This window comes from Ovis aries, chromosome 5, assembly GCF_016772045.2.
Source record: "Ovis aries strain OAR_USU_Benz2616 breed Rambouillet chromosome 5, ARS-UI_Ramb_v3.0, whole genome shotgun sequence".
Classification (NCBI taxonomy): Eukaryota; Metazoa; Chordata; class Mammalia; order Artiodactyla; family Bovidae; genus Ovis; species Ovis aries.
Window position 1 is genome coordinate 19,955,358 of NC_056058.1, and position 16,982 is coordinate 19,972,339.

The 16,982-nt window shown below is 49.0% G+C and overlaps 1 protein-coding gene and 1 non-coding gene across 13 annotated transcripts in view; one reads left to right on the plus strand and one right to left on the minus strand.

Moving 5' to 3' along the window:
• Window positions 1-16,982, plus strand: part of P4HA2 (prolyl 4-hydroxylase subunit alpha 2) — a 70,150-nt gene that overhangs the window by 16,005 nt on the left and 37,163 nt on the right. For 3 of the 12 annotated variants that reach the window (XM_060415595.1, XM_060415594.1, XM_060415600.1), the window contains exon 1: window positions 54-16,083. The exons of 8 other annotated variants lie outside the window; for them this stretch is intronic. The gene's annotated coding sequence lies outside the window, so the exon portion shown is untranslated. Of the gene's footprint in view, window positions 1-53; window positions 16,084-16,982 lie in introns of those variants that run through there. One more of the 12 variants, XM_060415593.1, reaches the window with a different exon arrangement.
• On the minus strand, window positions 14,072-14,143 carry TRNAW-CCA (transfer RNA tryptophan (anticodon CCA)). Its single transcript has one exon. It is a non-coding gene; the product is annotated as a tRNA-Trp (tRNA).

Below are 16,982 nucleotides of genomic sequence, written 5' to 3' on the forward strand. Positions count from 1 at the left end.
CCGGGTCCTTTGAAGTTGCTTCTGAGGGGCGGCGCCCCAGCCCGGGGCAAGATGAGGGGCAGGGGCTGCCCAGATGGGGGATGGGGCCTCGCCCTGCTTCGAACCTCCGCAGGGTCCTGGCAGGCAGTTCTGGGCCCCACCTCCGCGAGGAGTCCCCTGAACCGCGAGCACTGATGGGGAGCCCTGCCCCTGAGCAGACCTGGGCCGGTGTCGCAGGCGCAGGCTGACAGCGGGCAGTGCGAGTATGGGAGGGGGGACAGAAAAGTTCCCGACCTCGTCTGGGGAGGTCAGGAAGGCTCTCTTGGGCGCCCTGTCGTGTCCTTACAAGTGTCACTGCTTCCCCAGGACACTCAGGCCTTCTCCAGCTGCCCTATCCTCCCAGGCTTTCTTCCTGCATTCACCGCCCTTTTTCATTCTCCCTTGTAAGGAGTTTTGGAAAGCTGCCTACCTAGGAAAGGAGCAACTAGTGTGGCTCGGGTTGTGGCTGTGAAGCATTGCAGGGGTGTGAAGTACCTGAGCGGAGTGGAATCTGGGGCAGCCCTTCACTTGGGACCTTCCTGGTCTTCTCTCTCAACCATTGTCCTTCAGGGTGCCATGAAGGGTGCCATCATCCTTCAGGGTGCCACGTTTGCAGGTACTATGGCCTGGTAAGGGCCCCACTGACCCCTCTCAGGCCACCGTGGACACTTTGGCCTGGCTACATTAGGGAAGCCTGTGTGCTCTTCCAGACCCTGAAGAGGCCCCTCATTTAGCCGTTCTTGATAACTCTGTGTGCCCTCTTGTCCAGCTTCTGTTAAGAACGCTGCCCTTGGGAGGCTAACAAGTTATGGGGTAAGATGGATCTATCGGATCTGTAACACCTCAAGAAAGAGGACTTGAGAGGCACGTACTTAGGGTAGTCCAAGGAAGTGGGTGTGCTCTTCAAGGTGGAACGTGGATGCCTCTCTGGGAGAAGGGGTGCTGTTTGCTGTCTGTTCAGGTGGCAGAGAAACATGAGTGGTGTGTGTGGCAGTGGTGTGTGTGTTGGAGGATATATATGGGAATGCACGGGTTGGGGGGATATAACCAGAGAGTGCCAGCCATTGGACTTTCAATTCTGTGAGCAAGGAGGTTTCTGCTCAACTCTGTACAGACTTGTGTCCAACAGGGACCAACAAAGCAGAAGGGCTGGTAAAGAGTCAGTGGCTGGATGGTCTCTCAGGGGCCCTTAGGCCAGAGGACCCTAAGACTTGGACCCCACTGAATCATGTGGAGATTGGGAGCAGCTAACACTGTTGCTGACTGCCTGAGAACTAAGTGCGCAGCATGACTGGGTGATCAGACACCTCATCGACACTCTGAGAGCCACGGTGAATGTAAATGGTGCAGGTCTTTGCTGTCGGGAGGTGGGACCTCAGGAGGCTGAGGAAGTTCCTGCCCAAGGCATCCCATAGTGGATTCCTGAAACTCTTCCTTAGACTTCTCCCAGCTTACACACCCTCAGGACTCCCAACCACCACCCCCATCCTGAAATTCCTTCACTGCCTTCCTCTTTACTTCCTTTGGGGGAAGTATATCACCCCTGTCCAGGAGTGGTCGGCCTAGCCCTTGAGGCTCTGGGCTGGGTAATCCATCTCTGAAGGCTTCTCCCTTACGGTTGAAGACAGGGGTGTGGTGGGGAGTGGCTCCTCCAAAGTCAGAGGTATAAACTTTCCCATTTCATTGAGCAGTTTTTGGGGTAGTTCCAGGGTCCATGGCAGTCATCCTCCACAGTGGGTCCTTGATGGCACCTCTGACTTGAGGGGACATCAGAGGCCCGCTTCAGACAGCACCCTCCCAGAGGACACAGGCCTGGGCAAGGCTCTGTTCCTGGAGATTGGAGGCACACCTTCTTAGGAGTCACACTGTGGGCTCACTGCTGAGATGCCCTGCTTCTGGACAGTGAGTTAGGCAAGCTGCTTCAGTCCATCCCCAATGCGCCCTCCAGGAAACTCTCAGAATTTCCTTTTCAGGCTTGTTGCTCTTATTCCCTGGGGGATTGCTGTACTGCTGAATCCCTATCATGCTGAAGCACCAGGTTACAGGGCATTTTACAGGGTCTGGGAGCCCTCTCCAAGGTGGGGATGATGGCAGCTGGGTCATGCGTCACCTCTCCCTGGTGGCCTTCACTTATTCATTGCACACCCCACCAGGCATCTCTGCTGCTCGGTACAACCAGACTGCTCACTTCATGCATTCTTTATTCATTCAACAAAAACATATTGAGTGCTTTTCCATATGCCAGGGCCCATGCCTGCCCAGGGCTGTGGTAGAGAGATCTGTAGGGACAAAGACTGTGTCTATCTTATTTATTTATGTTTCCCCAGCAGCCACAGAGAGCCTGGCACAGAGAGGGTGTTCAAAAACATTTGTTAGTAACAATATTATTGTTGTTACAGGAATCATTATTACAGCTCATCCCTCAGCCGTGGCCCAGAGAGAGGCAGGGCGTGAGGGGATCCAGGAGGCAGAGACTTGTGCTCTTCTGTTCCTGCCGTCTTAGAGGCATGCTCAGGGGCCCTGTCCTTCAGGGGAGCCTCAAGTAGCTCAGGGCACTATGCCCAGGTCTGCTGTGTGCGGCCAGATCTGTCCAAGGTCAGGAGAAACTACAATGCTTTTTCCTCAATGGACTGGCAGGCTCTAGCAGGAACAGATGCCCTTGGGAGATGCCCTTGGGACTCAGCCTAGGGTGGGGGTTGAGGGAAGGGCCGAAACAGGAACAATCTCCGGCTGAAGCTGAGGCCAACCCGGGGGACCGCCCAGAGTTGGAAGCAGCCCCGAGTAGGGTGTGTAGTGAAACTGATGAAGCAGCCCTTGAGGATAGTGAAAGTGAAGTTGCTCAGTTGTGTCCGACTCTTTGCGACCCCGTGGACTGTAGCCCACCAGGCTCCTCCATCCATGGAATTCTCCAGGCAAGAATACTGGAGTGGATTGCCATTTCCTTCTCCAGGGGATCTTCCTGACCCAGGGATCGAACCCAGGTTCCCCGCATTGCGGGCAGATGCTTTAACCTCTGAGCCACCAGATACCTTCCTGTGAAGTGCCAGGGGCTGACCAGAGAGCCAAGACCCTAACCTGCCCTGTCCTGGCCCTGGGGCCACAGATCTCTAGATCCAATCTGCTCTATTCAGGCCAATACAGCCTTCCTTCAAGGCCCAGCCTTCTCCTGTCAGTCAATAGCCTGGATTCCAAGGAGATCTGAGTCTTGATGGGGTACTTCGTCTTCACGGGATGCCCACTTCACAGTTCTGGCCATTCCAGGACCCAGAGGGTACCCAAAGAAGAACCCAAGAAACTCCCGTTTCAGTGTAGCCTAAGTGGCCTGACTCCAGGTCCCATGGCCTCTGGCCTTCTTTGGGTCTGTTCACTAAGCAGTCTGTTGGTCAAGGCTAGGAACCTGTGAGTGTGCAGGGTGGAGAGAACAACAGTCTGGGGCAGGGCTGGATGGGGAGGGGCTGTGGGGGCCTTCTGCAGGGCCAGAGCTTGGCCCTATAATGATAGGGAGCAAGGCAGGCCTTAGCAAGATTTGAGGGGCTCTCAATGGGGAGACCACAGGGGAGAGACAGCCAGGGGGATGGGCACCAGGTAACACCTGGAAAGAAGGTCTGAGGTGGTGTAGCTTTTGAAGTGGACTAAAGGCAATGCCCCACATATCTTGGGATGACAGGGCTAGTCAAGGAGGCAACAAAGCTGGCCTGTGAGCTGTGTTTGGTGCAGCAGAACTCAGGGGAGGGTGTGCCTGTGACAAAGGGAGTTTCCCAGCTTTAGTTTTGTGCCATTTGATCCCTCAACAAACTTTTTGAATGCATGCTGTGTGTTTAGCCTAGACCTGATTAAGTAGGCTTGGAGATGTCGGGACTCCCCACCCCGACACAACCCCCCTGGGGGCTGAGAAGCTAGAGGCTCTAGAGGAAACCAGCCTCTGAAGATCCAAACAGGGACAAAGCCAATTCTGACAATCGGAGCCTAGTTACTGGCCTTGAGCCAGATTCCAGGGCAGGCGCGAAAGCAGAACCAATTCTCATCAGAAAACTGAGCCTTGGGAAGGGTGAGCGTCCACCCCAAGCACATATATTTTCTATGCAGCCAATCAGGGGTTTAGACCCTGCATTGGTGACTTACGCCATGCCCCTTGCACCAGAGACTAGACATGTCTTGATCATGCCTGCAGTCCCCAGTAGCACCCCCGTCGGACCTGCTTTGTCTCTGTTTCTACAGAGAAAACCCATCTGCTCTGGTCCCCAACAAAGGGACTGCCAGGCAGCAGGGTGGGGGCAGGTTTACCCAGCTGGGCCCAAGGAGGCTCTGGCCCTGAGGCCTGGGAGTGGAGGGAGTTGGGAGGAATGGAGGGAGGCAGCAGACAGGTGGGAGAGTCAGGAGCAGCCCAGCCCAAGTAAGGAAGTGACAGAACAGGTTGTCAGAGGTGGGAGTGAGGCCCATGTGACTGAGTGCTTTCTTCAAGAAAGCAGCTTACAAAGGCACCATGGTCTCAGCCCCTGCCTCAAAGACACCCCCAAGCTTACCCTCTCTCCTGCTTCTTGCTCAGCCCAGAGGATACAGTCAGCTTGCCTTAGAATCACCCAGCTTCTCCTAGCACCAAATGCCTCAGTGCTGCTACCTGTAGTCCCCAAATAGAGGCCCAATGCTGGGGTTCTCACCAGCTTCCCGTGATAGTTGAAGGCTTCTATCAGCCAGCCACAGTGGGTCCCTGAGCAGAGAAGGTGCCTTCTTTTACAAATCAGCTTCTCCAGGCAGAAGAGCAGAGGGATCAGGGAACAACTGGATGGTCCGTTCTGTTCCCTAGACGCTCTTGGCCTTGGCCTGACCAGCACCATACTCTAGCATAAGCAGGGGCTCAGGATCCATCCCTCTGCAGCTCTGGGGGACGTGAGCTGTCGGAGCAGGTCAGACCACCGAAAGTGCAAGGATGACAAAGAGGAACGAGCGTGGGAGGAGGCCCAGGAATTACTGAGGCTCCCGAGACACATGCCACTGCTCCTCTGTCAGCCTGGGACTGGCTCCCCGGGCCTGGAGTCCTGGCACAGCTTAGCTCTGCCCCAGGCCACACATCCACAGACACTCACGTTTGGCAGGGGCCTGGCCAGGACACTCTGTTCTCCTGGCTGAAGACTTTCCTCCTCTTCTGACCATTAGAGCTGACACTGAGGCCACTCAGAAGGCCAGGCCACTTCCATATTTCTAGGCTTTCAGTGAAATAAGTATAGGAAAAATGTGAGAATAGTGTTTTTTGTTTGTTGTAAGGATTTTTACCTTTATTTGTTTGTCTTATGGTTGCACCGGGTCTTCATTGTGATGCATGGGCTCTTCATTGCTGTGCGCGTGCTTTCTGTAATTGAGGCAAGCCGGGGCTCCTCTTTCTTGTGGTGCACAGGCTTCTCATTGCGGCGGTTTCGCGTGTTGTGAAGCACAGGCTCTAGGTGCATGGACTCAGTAGTTGTGGCGCACAGGCTTAGTTGCCCCTTGGCATGTGGGGTCTTAGTTCCTGGACCAGGGATTGAACCTGTGTCCTCTGCATTGGCGGGCTGACCACTGGACCACCGGAAGTCCCTGAAAATTGTGTTTTATAATATTTATGCTTTGGTCATTTATTCAACAAATATTTTTGAGAGCCTCCTATGGGTCAGGCACTGTTTTAGGCCTGAGTATTGAACGCTTATAACACACATGTAAAATGTATAGCCTCATTTGGAGATAACTTCAAAGATTTAAATTCCAGACTGCCTAGTCCTCCTCAAGATGAACCTTAGCAGCCCCTACCCCTCATAACTTTCTTACTGGTATAGATTTAGCCTCTGTCTCCTACTACCCAAGAGTATTAGAGACCACGATGAGATTGGCGGAGGCCTTGAAGACTTCCCCAAGAGTCCAGCAAGCATGGCCCTGTGTCCAGCCTGTCGTCCCAGCTGCATCCTCTGTCTCTAAGGGCCACCCACCCCTCTACAGCACCAGCAGCTTTAGTCTCTGATTTGTCTTGGTGAAATGCCCTGCCTGGTGGTGCCCAGCACTGCCAAGTGGTGCTTGTGGTGCCTCTAGCGACTGAGTCACAGGCTGGCATGGACTGTTCAGGCTGACTTCACCTCCGGGCCTGGCTTTGGGGCACCCCAGCTGTGACCACCTGGTGTGAGCCTGGCTGTCTGTGTTGCTAGGAGAGTGGAGCAGAGCTGTGCCCCTAGAGTGCAGCAGCTGTCAGCTGGCCCCAGGGTATGGGAATCCAGGTGCAGGGGGCCATGGGGATTAGAGCAGAAAAAGCCAGATACAGGCCTGGAAGGGTGAAGCTGGGTTCAGGCTACTCCAGGCCCATGGGGTGAATGGGCTGCAGGAGGATTCATGAGTCAGTCTTATGTCCTGGGTGGCTATATTTTTGGCTCCCAGAAATCTTCAAAAATCCTTTCCCACTTACTTTTCCTCCCAAGGCTAGGCCCATAGCTGTGCAGACCCAGGCTCGGCAGTGGGACGTGGGCAGAGTCCTCAGTGTCAGGGTCTGAGTTCCTCACACCCCACATCTCTTGTTCCCACCCCCTACAAAGAGTGTACATGTGACGTGTCCCCCACTGAGAGGACACCTAATCAGACTGTTTGCTGCCTGTGAGATCATCTTATTTGCAGGAAGGTAGGATTGCCTAAGGAACAGGAGAGGCAGGGTTGAGGGGGTGTAGAGGGGTGCCTCTCCCACACGGGAAGCCACGATTGCTCAAAGAGAATGTATAATGAGCTTTCTACATGCTGAGAGTTAAGCAAGAACTGTCTCATCTCAGGGAAGAGGAAGGGAAAATGGCAGATCTGGATTAGACATGCGCTGAGTGTTGGAATGGAGCTTGCCCACAACTGTGGAACCAGCAGGCCCTGAGAGGTAGCTGCGTCTAGGATTAAACAAGCTGACCACAAAGAGCTGTGACATTGGGCGTTCAAGCATGCAGCATTGTTGGCCCAGCCAAGGAACACAAGCATTCTCCCTCTGAGAACTGTGGTGTTCCTGAGCCAGAGTTCCCACAATTATTGTTAAGATCTATTTATTATGCTAACACCAAGGCAGCCCCCTGCAAAGAAAATGGCAGATCCATCTAATTTGTGAATACAGCAAAGTGATTTCCATAGTATGTTAAAATAGTTACCGACTTGGTGATTTTCTAGGATTGCAAGCTTGATTTAACATTATAAAATCCATTGATTAATAGATTAAAGAGAAAAAAAGAACACTGTGATCAGCCCAAAAGACATTTGAGGAAACTCACCAGCTATTCACAGTAAAAAGTTGGAAAATCGTGAAGAGGAGGAAACATTAACTTTTAAAATAACATATGTGTGTGTGCTCAGTCGTGTCTGACTCTGCCACCCCATGGACTGTAGCCCACCAGGTTCCTCTGTCCATCGGATTTTCCAGGCAAGAATACTGGTGTGTGTTGCCACTTCCTCCTTCAGGGCATCTTCCCAATCCAGAGAGTAAACCTGCTTCTAACACATTGCTGGCGATTCTTTACCACTCAGCCACCGAGGAAGCCCTAAATGACACATACTGGAAACCAAAAGCCAATCCTGGACTTACAACTCTACAGTTGCCATTAATGTCCAAACAATGGACGTTATCCAAACACAATGTCCCTTTCACTACTGCAGTGCAGGGCTGCTTTGGAGGCCCTTACTAGGACTGTAAGGTGGAAAAAAAAAGAAATAATGGATTAGTAAAAGAAGTAAGTAATGGAAAGAGTCAGAGGGTCATTACTGGCAGATGTTATCATAGTTGTGTCTTCATAAAATCCAGGAGAATCAATTGAAAAACTCCCATGACTAGTAGAGGGATCTTGTCAGATGGAGCAGAATAAGGTATATTCGTATATGTGTTCAGATTTTTAATACCTTTTTAAACTATTAAGTCACAACTACTGATATTTACCGCTGGTGATAATGTTTTGAAACATTCACATTTCTAGGTTATGTGTTTTGTCAGGGTTTTAATTTTATGTAAATAAATCTGCATTGTATTTTAACTAGGAAGATGAAGGTAATAAAATGAAAAAGAAAAGAAGAAAAGGATACACTTTCCTTTTTATATAAAAGCCTCACACTAGTATACTTCCACTTACCCTTCCCTTCCTTTCTATTGCGTTGTTGTGCGTTTGCTTCTACAAACATGATAAACTCCATAATGAAGAGTTGTTATTTTTGCTTTAAACACTCAGTTATCTCTTTAATTGTTTAGGAAACAAGAAAATGTATTTTGTATTTACGTATTACAGATCTTTGTTCTTTTGTTTAGAGCCAAGGTTCCATCAGGTATCATTTCTCCTCAGCATTAAGAACTTCCTTGAACATGTCTGGTAATGCAGGTTCACTGGTGATAAAGTCTCTCAGCTTTTTCAAAAATTCAAAATAGTTTTATTTCTCATTTCTTTTATAGAGATAGTTTTTCTGGATATAGAATTCTTGGTTGATTTTTAATAGCATGTTTAATATGCTATATATTTTTTAGGTTTCCATGTTTTCTGGCTTACATTACTTCTGATGATGGATAAGTGTTCCTCTTAATGTAACATGTTTGTGCCTTTCATTGTTTTTAAGATGTTTTCTTTGGTTTTAAGATATTTGATTATGATGTGCCTGGATGTGGTTTCCTTTGTATTTATCCTGGTTGAGATTTTATAATCCTAAGCTTTTGGGGATGATGAGTTAATAATTTTTAAAATAAAATTTAGAATTTTAGTCACTATTTTATTTAAAGTTTCACCATAATCTCTTTCCTTTCCTTCCGGGACTCTAATTTTATGTATACTAGTGTGCCTGATATTGTTTCCAGCTCATTTCCCTGAAGCTCTACTCACTTTTTTTTCTAGTCCATTTTCTTTCTGTGTTTCCATTTAAATGATTTCTATTAACTTGATTTCAAGTTTACTGAACTTTTCTTCTGCAGAGCCCAGTCTACTCTTATGACTACCTGGTAAAACTTTCATTTTATATATTATGTTTTTCAGTTCTAGAATTTCCACTGAGTTCTTTTTTACAGTTTCCATTTCTCTGCTGAGATGGCATATCTTTTCATTTATTATGTCCATCTTATCACTGAAAAATTCTTGAACATATTTATAATAGGTGTTTTAAAGTCCTTATCTGCTATTTCCAGTATCTGTGTTATCTCTGAATCTGTTCCTATTCTCCTGGCTATATATCATATTTTCCTGCATCTTCATATGTCTGGTGATATTTGGCTGTATGTTGGGAACTGTGGACAGTACATTTTTGAGTCTGGATTATGCTCTTCTTTATGGAGTGTTGAGTTTGTTTCATTGGGCAGTAAATCTACCAGAGGCTTAATTTGATCTTATTGAGGCTTTGTTAGGGCAGGTGTAAAGTAATGCATTCTGTGTGGCTCAGTTCAGTTCAGTTGCTCAGTTGTGTCCAACTCTTTGTGACCTCATGGACTGCAGCACGCCGGGCTTCTCTGTCCATCACCAAGTCCTGGAGCTTACTCAAACTCATATCCATGGAGTCAGTGATGCCATGCAACCAGCTCATCCTCTGTCGTCCCCTTCTCCTCCCACCTTCAATCTTTCCCAGCCTCAGGGTCTTTTCAGATGAGTCAGTTCTTCGCATCAGGTGGCCAAAGTATTGGAGTTTCAGCTTCAGCATCAGTCCTTCCAATGAGTATTCAGGACTGATTTCCTTCAGGATAGACTGGTTGGATCTCCTTGCAGTCCAAGGGATTCTCAAGGGTCTTCTCCAACAGCACAGTTCTATATGGCTAGAGTGGCCCTATTCCTAAGGTATGGACTTTCTAAGATTTTAATTAAATGTTCAGGGTTTTCAGCAAGGTCTTTCCACTCTGGCCAGATCAGGTCTCAGCCCTCTGTGAACTCTGGAACCTCTGTTTAGTTCACAGACTCAGAGTTTTTTTATCCACCAGGCTTCAAAGAGTCTTTCTCTGCAACTATGCAACTTAGACAAAGCCTCAAGAGTGTGTCTGGGCAGATTTCTAGAGCTCCTTCTCCATGCAGCTCCCTCCTTACTCTTTAATACCCTGCCCCACAAGTTCAGCCACCTCAGTATCCTCTATCTCTGATCTCTATTTCCTTTACTCATCTGCTTTGCTCTGTTTGGGCTCCACTTCCTTCTGCCTTCTTTTGGAAAATGCCCTAGGCAAAGAACTTTAGTGAATGTGGAATTCACCTCTTGTGTTTCCTTTCTCTCAAGGATGAAGGTTGTTTGATGTCCAATGCCTGTAATCAGTTACTGTAAATGTTTTATCTAGCTTTGTATTTGTTTACAGTGGAGAAGTTAGTTTATTACCAGTTACTCACCCATGGTTGGAATCTAATAAAATTTTAAAAGAAGAAAGGAAAATAGGGAGGCTTAATTCAGAATGCGGATGTGATGCCACAGGTGTCGAGACTCTAAGCTGGAGCTGAAAACAGCTGGGCCAGTGGGGCCCATCCCTTTCCAGTATTTTCTAATCTGGTGTCAGAACTGAACCGAATAAAACTTCCAGTTCTGGCCATGGTGGCAGGTAGTATCAGAATAATACTCCTGCCAAAAACAGTTAAGAAACTTGGACGAAATATAAAGGACAACTCTTTGAGGACATTGGAGAACAACTAATGCAGGTAAGAATGGAAGGATTATGATCCTTGAGAAAAGGGAATAATGTGTAGTGAGTTTCACATTTACCCTGGCTTTTCCCCTGAGGATTTCCCACATTGTTGTGTGGAACAACTGGAACTTTCATATGCTGTTGCTGGGAGAGTAATTTTGTACAACCATCTAGAAAAATGGTTGGAGGTAACCACTATAGCTAAATATGTGTCGATACTATGACCTAGTGATTCCACTTCTGGGTTTATATTCTACATAAGTGAATGTTTATTTCCACTAAGAAATAAGAATGTACATGTGCAAATATATACAAAGCTGCTGCTGCTGCTAAGTTGCTTCAGTCGTGTCCTACTCTGTGCGACCCCATAGACGGCAGCCTACCAGGCTCCTCCGTCCCTGGGATTCTCCAGGCAAGAACACTGGAGTGGGTTGCCATGTCCTTCTCCAATGCATGAAAGCGAAGAGTGAAAGTGAAGTCACTCAGTTGTGTCCGACTCTTAGCGACCCCCATGGACTGCAGCCTATCAGGTTCCTCCACCCATGGGATTTTCCAGGCAAGAATACTGGAGTGGGTCGCCATTGCCTTCTCCATATACAAAGCAGTTTTATTTAAAATAACTAAAAACTGGAAACAGTCCAAATGTTTGCCAACAATAGAATGGATAAATTATGATATATTCAAATAATGGAATACCATACAGCAATGAAATAGAATGATGTACTACCAAAAACAGCAAGATGGGGCACTACCACAACCATAATGTTGAATTTAAGAAGCAGACATAAAAGTATATAGTGTATAAGTTCACTTTGATAAAATTCAAAATCTGAAAAACATAATCAAAGAAGAAAGAATAGTAGTCAACTTTGGGAAGGTTTATTGACTATCACTGGGTTACAAGGGAGCCTTTTGACATTATAGAAATAGTCTATATCTTGGTCTAAGTGATGGTAATATGAATTTACATGTATTTGAAACACATTGGGCTATATATCAAGACGAGCAGTTTTCCTTTTGTTGATTGTGTGTGTGTGTGTGTGTGTGTGTGCACTCAGTTGTGTCTGATTCAGGCAAGAATCCTGGAGTGGGTTGCCATTTCCCTACTCCAGGGGATCTTCCCAATCTAGGGATCGAACCCACATCTCTTATGTAGTGCCACCTGATTATATCTTAATACGTTTTTAAACAAATTTTAAAGTGGCCCTGGCTGCACATGCCATTCCACGCCTGCTGGTAGGAGTCTATGAAGTTCAAGCAGCTTTCCAGTGGGCAGAGGGAGGCCCTGCCTGGCCAGCACAGGCTTCCATGTGAATTAGTCATCCCCTTCCCCCAGCCTTTTTATTTTTTTAATTTTGGCCACACAGCATGTCTTGTGGGATCTTAGTTCCCCACCAGGGACTGAACGTGGCCCCTCAGCAGTGACAGTACAGAGTCCTAACCACTGGTTCGGTTCGGTTCAGTTCAGTTCAGTCACTCAGTCGTGTCCGACTCTTTGCGACCCCATGAAGCGCAGCACGCCAGGCCTCCTTGTCCATCACCAACTGCCGGAGTCTACCCAAACTGCCAGGGAATTCCCCCACCCCAGCCTTTGCAGCTTCTGTCTCCCAGACCTCCATTATTCCCCCCGGCTGACTTTTCAGAGGCCCAAACCCCACTCCCTCAACTGGCCACTAGGAGATGAGATACCCTTCTGCAGGCTTCCTCAGCCCCTGTGACTCATCATCAATTTCCTTGTCTGTGTCGTTGCCCCCTCCCCTGCCAAAAAAGAACCTCATTAGCTCTGTCAAAGGCTTTTGTCAGACTCACCTCAGCTCTGTGTCTGTGTCCCTGGGCACCTAGGACTGGGCACAGACAATGTGTCAGCAATTATTTGTTGACTGACTGTAGGTAAGTGAGGATGTAGACGGCTTCTGAGGCCTTGGGCTGAGTGATCCTATTGTGAAAGAAAGCAGATGGGCCTGGCTGCCCCTCAGTATAGCCAGGGCAGTCCCGAAATTAGGTAGGTCACTGAGCTGGACCCTCAAGTGTAGGCTGCAGGCAACTTTCCCAGAGTCCATGTCTTCCTCCTGGCTTGGTGCTATCCATAGATTGAATCCAACCAAAAGTCACAGGGCAGGAGCACCTGCTGTGTCATCATGTAGGTTGGCAGTCAGGAGCACAAAGCAGGAGGGGAGAGAGAGACAAGGGTCTGAAGGAGCAGCAGAAGTGTCCTCTGCAGATGATGTCTGTGAAGTGTTAGCTTCCACTCCCTGGACCGGCGAGAGCACGCCATCCCTTAGCTGCCCTATCAGAGAAGCACATGGAGCATCAGGGGAACCCCAAAGAGGACTGCCTATCCCTTCTCCTGTGGCCCCTCTCTTCAAGGAATCACCTCGACAGGAGCCATGATATTCCAGGCACGCTCAGAGTCCTATCAGCCGCCTCCCCATCTCCTTACCTAACTTCGCTGAGCTACTGGCCCTTGGGTTTTCTTTAGGCCTACTGGATCCTATGGCCTGAGGCTCTCCCCAGGCTGCAAGTCAACTTAACTGGCTGTGAAGGGCCTTGGTCATCCATGGTACCCTCTCTGCCTTTCCCACTACCAGAGGTCCCAGCATTGGAGGTATTCCATATGGCCTGGAAAACATCTCTATCTGCCCATGTTTATGGTTGCTCCTGTTTGTGCAGTTCTAGGCAAGGGTTCCCGTTAAACCTTGGCAGGTTGTAGGAATAGAGCTCGATCAAGAACTGAGGGGCTTTTTGAGCAAAACTGGGACTGCTCCTTTAACTGGGTGGCCCATGGTGGGTTCCATGCACCCTCTGCTGGCCATCCTCATTTTTGCAGCTGGAGCTATTGGGGCAAGACCACAGCAGCAGAATTTTTCCAAAGAGATTTGAGGCCCCATTGCATGTCAGCCCAGGGACACAGATAACTGCTGTTGTTCTGGGATGAAGTAAAGAAAAAACATTCCAGGTCTTGATGAAGGTAATGGGTCAGCCTTGCCTAGACGTATTTGGTGACTGTTGGGATGAGAGAATAACGCTTGCTCCCTGACTATTGACACATGACAGTGTCTGATGGCCAGACACGGCACGATAGCCATGTCTCTACCTTCACTCTTTAGCCAGGGAGATACCCTGTCCAAACTATTCCTGCTCCCCTTGGAGGTGTGATTCCTGCAGGTGATAGAAGCAGACATTTTTCTGATTCCAAGCGTCAACTGACTGGCTCAGGGTTAGCGATAAAGTAAGATTCTGGTTCAGTGTTAACATTAAGTTGTGAGACAGAGTCAAGGTTAAGGGCACAGCCAAGGTACAGAGCACAGAATCTCCTCCTTCTCATGTGAGAAGCCAAGTCCCACAAGCTTGTGCATGCGGCCCCGTGGATTGTAGCCTACCAGGCTTCTCTGTCCATAGGATTCTCCAGGCAAGAATACTGGAGTGGGTTACCATTTCCTTTTCCAGGGGATCTTCCCTACCCAGGGATTGAACCCGGGTCTCCCGCATTGGAGGCAGACGCTTTAACCTCTGAGCCACCAGGGAAGCTCTGGTGGGTAAGGATCCTCCCACCAAAGGCTGTGGCCAGGTCAATCAAGCTTCTCACAGGTTCATGCGTATGATGGACAAGGGGAAAAATGTAGAAAACTACAAAAAATAAAATTGTGAATATGAAATGCTAGTAACTATAATGTTATGTCATGGAAACTAGTTAACTGCAACTCAGCCATGTTTTTACTGGGTAAGTACAAAATGTACGTGTATGAGACGTGAGTGTACTGGAGTAAGTTTGATGTGGTGTGGTGTAGTGAGGGCCTCCAGAGGAATGAATGCCTTGGCCTCCCTATGGTAGGTCAGAGTCTGGCGCAGAGTTCCTTGGACAGAGGACGGGGCTCACCAGCAAGATCAGATGCCTGCGTCTCCTCAAGGGGCTGGGGGATAGTCAGGGCCACAACCGCAGCTGATACAGGCCAGGCGGCTGAGGACTGGAGAGAGCCCACAGGAGGGGTTGGACTCCTGAAGGCCTCATCCACAAGGGTGACTCAGGATCCTGTGATTGTGTGGAAGCAGACATACCGAATCATACAACTGTTTTGTACAAATCAGCAAGGAATACCCCATTTGTAATTCATTTTATTTCTATCTGCTGGTACATTGTCATAAATAATCATATCTACAACGTCTGTGATGGGAATGGAGCCCCAGGCTTGTGCAGTACAGAATTTGCACAACGTGACTGGGCTAGGGTCACTCGTGGATGGATATCCATCTCATTCCGGACAGGGTATGAGGTGCCTCAGAAACGTGCATCACTAGAGCAGAAGTGCATTCACTTAAAAATAGGAGGGTGGGGGGGAAATGAAGCACAGGGTGAGGAAGGGTGATGTTACTTAGTGCCAAGACCATGATTAACTGGGTGGTTTGTGGAAGGAGCCTCATGATGGAGGAAACCAGACGCTGTGATTAAGGATTCCATGTCAGTCTGAAACTCTCAAGGGTGCTGGTGTGATCTCTAGGGGTAAACAACCCTCTCCCTGTTCTTGTGTTTTCTGAGGGCTGCCACTGATTTCCTTTAGCAAGACCTGCTTTGGGGTGGCAGGGTCAAGGGAGCCAAGGATGAAAAGACCTCGTTCTGGGTGTGAATTAGGGCTTCAACCTGAAGAAGGAGTGCAGAATGGGGAGCAGAACTTTCAATAAATATTTGCCGAATAAATGAATGAACATAGCCTTCCGGGTCTACCTCCTTATTAATTCTTAAATCTACCAGCTTCTTTCTCTATGCATTGCCATTCCTTACTTGAGATTAGCATCAGCTGTCATGTAGACCCTACACCACCCTCATCCCCAGTCACTCCCAGGCTCTGCTCCTTCTCTTCCTCCCAACAGCAGGCAGACAGGATGCTCTCCCTAGATCCCAAATGGGATCCTGCTCCTCCCTAGCTTTCACCCTGGGGGTAGCTGCTGCCTGCCTTCAGCATCATATCCAAACCCATTCTGGGGGCCCGCGAAGTCAAGGGTGCTCTGTCCCGAGAACACTGCAGTCTCACCTCTTGTCTCTCCTCTGCCCTCTGCTCTACTGGCTTCCTGACATTTTGACAAGGCCTGAAAAAAAAAAAAATTAGTGAAACCACTGAATGTTCAGCCTTTTAAACAGTAGCTAAGTCAGATGTTCGATAGCTATCCCCACTCTCACCTCATCCTCACCCATCCCTAATCCCTTCCCCCGCCCAAGGCTGGGGGAGGAGAGACAGGGTGACGGTTGGGGTAGGATGGGGCTCTGTGTTGTAATAACAATAATTTTAAAAAACATATTTATAATATCAGGATTTCTAAGCACTGCATCTAGCTAACTCCTGGCCTTCTGGGTACTGGCACCAACCCAGAAGCTTCTTGCTCAAGATGGAAGTGGGACGAGTGTGGTGAGGAGGGAAGACGAAGTCTAAGCCCGTTGTCTCTACCCTGAGGGCCTGCCCTGGACCTGCTGGGTAATTATAGCTCCCAAGGCCCTGGATGCCTTTCTCCACCCTGTAATGACAGCCCAGCTTGTGCTTGCATTGCTGTCTTGAGTTGCAAGGGCCCATGGAGGAGGCAGCTAGGAGGGAACTTGTAGCCATTCCACTGGGTCTGTCTCATCTTTTGCATGCACCAAGAGGACGCTCTGGGGGCACCCACTTGGCCCTGTCCAGGGCTGGCACCGCAGGCTTCTGGGGATTCTGCCAGATTCTCTCTGTCTACCCCAGCGTCCTACACCAGGCTGTAAGACCAGACCTGAGAGGCCATATTTCTGAAGCCGTAGGGCCACCACTGGGCTTCCCGGGTGGTGCTAAAGGTAAATAACCTATCTGCCCATGCAGGAGACATATGAGATATGGGTCTGATCCCTGAGTCAGGAAGATCCCCTGGAGAAGGGCATGGCAACCCACTCCAGTATTCTTGCCTGGAGAATCCCATGGACAGAGGAGCCTGGTGGGCTATACAATCCATAGGGTCACAGAGTCAGACACAACTGAAGCCACTTGGCGTGCATGCAAGGCCGCCACTAGGTGGCCCCACTCAAGCTGCACTTCTGGCCCTCTCTCGCTGGCCTTGAGTCAAGATATATCCAGTCTTTTCTTGGTCCCTAAAGGGAGGAACCTGGAGAGGAGGTTTGGACCCAAAGTCCAGCTGCGTGCTGACCGTGTTGAAGGGTACAGGTGTGTGTCAACATGCACAATACCCTCTGTGGCACTGATCTCAGGAACGCTGCTCTGGGGAATTCCACGGAGGGACCAGGCACTCATAAACCCTGGCCAGATTTCCGGCTGTTGTGGTGGTTCCCAAGCCCTGTAAGGGTCATCAGCAGTCTGGGAGACCTCCTGCTTCCCAGGTCAGGGATCATAGGTGA